Below are 1,114 nucleotides of genomic sequence, written 5' to 3'. Positions count from 1 at the left end.
GCTTGGCAGAGCCTCCCTCGTGCAAGGCAGAAAACCAGCAAAGATTAAATACGTCACGAGGCTGAAGATCTTTTTAAAAATGGAGTTTTACAGCTGTCAAGGCAGTCAGAACTTGAGGAAACAAGATGTGTGAGAGAAGAAAGGTAGAAGCAAGTGAACCTGACACTCAGCGGTTTAGCCCAGGGCTTCTCATCCTCCACGTTATTTATGTGTCAGGCCAGATAGCTCTGTACCGGGTGTGTGAGGGGCTGCCCTGTGCACTGTAAGATGTTTGGAAGCATCCCCGGCCTCTACCCACTAGATGCCAGTAGCAACCGCTCCCCACTCCCACCCACCCAGAGTTGTGAGAACCAAAAATGTCTTCAGACATTACCCCATGTCCCTTGAGGAACAAAATCACTCTGGTTGAAAATAACTAGTTTAGACTCTTGAAGTATTTGCCAAATCCTTAAGCTGTGCAGCATAAGAGGCTAAGAAGCCAAACCAAAAAAAGGCCGGATAACAGAGCAGAATTTTCAAGACACAAGGTACTGAGGAGAAAAGTATTAGAGGTTCCTGAAGTGGACGGTGGGGAGTTGGGGATCCCGGCAAACCATCCAAATTGGTGCCTCTGGAGAGCTGTACAACAGAACCGGGATGAGCCTGAAGATGAAGGCAACCCAGCCCCTAATAAACCTGGGCCCTGATCAGAGGAGATCTCCTCCTAATTAGAGGAGATCACTCTGCTGTAGCTATCTGCCCAAGAGCAGAGGAATTGCACCCACAGGTAGATAATGTCAGCCAGAAACTCTACAATTTTTTGCGTACAATGTCCACGTTCAGTCAAAACTTACCATACTTACCAAGAAACAGGACCAAGGGAAAATAAGACAGCTAATAAAATGGATCCATAGGTGAACCAAGTATTGGCGTTATCAAATGTGGATGTTAAAATAACTAATATTCAACAGATCAATACTATAAGGTCAAAAAAATAGGCAGCAAGATTGAAGCTATAAATCTTAAATCTTTCAATAAGTATTCAAATATAACTTTTGGAACTAAAAATGTAATGTTAATGAGAAATTAAAAGATAAGTTTAACAGTAGATAGGACACAGCTAAAGAGAGGATGT

This window comes from Propithecus coquereli, unplaced genomic scaffold (genome assembly GCF_000956105.1).
Source record: "Propithecus coquereli isolate 6110/MARCELLA unplaced genomic scaffold, Pcoq_1.0 Scaffold41, whole genome shotgun sequence".
Taxonomy (NCBI): Eukaryota; Metazoa; Chordata; class Mammalia; order Primates; family Indriidae; genus Propithecus; species Propithecus coquereli.
Note: the sequence above shows the minus strand (reverse complement) of the source record.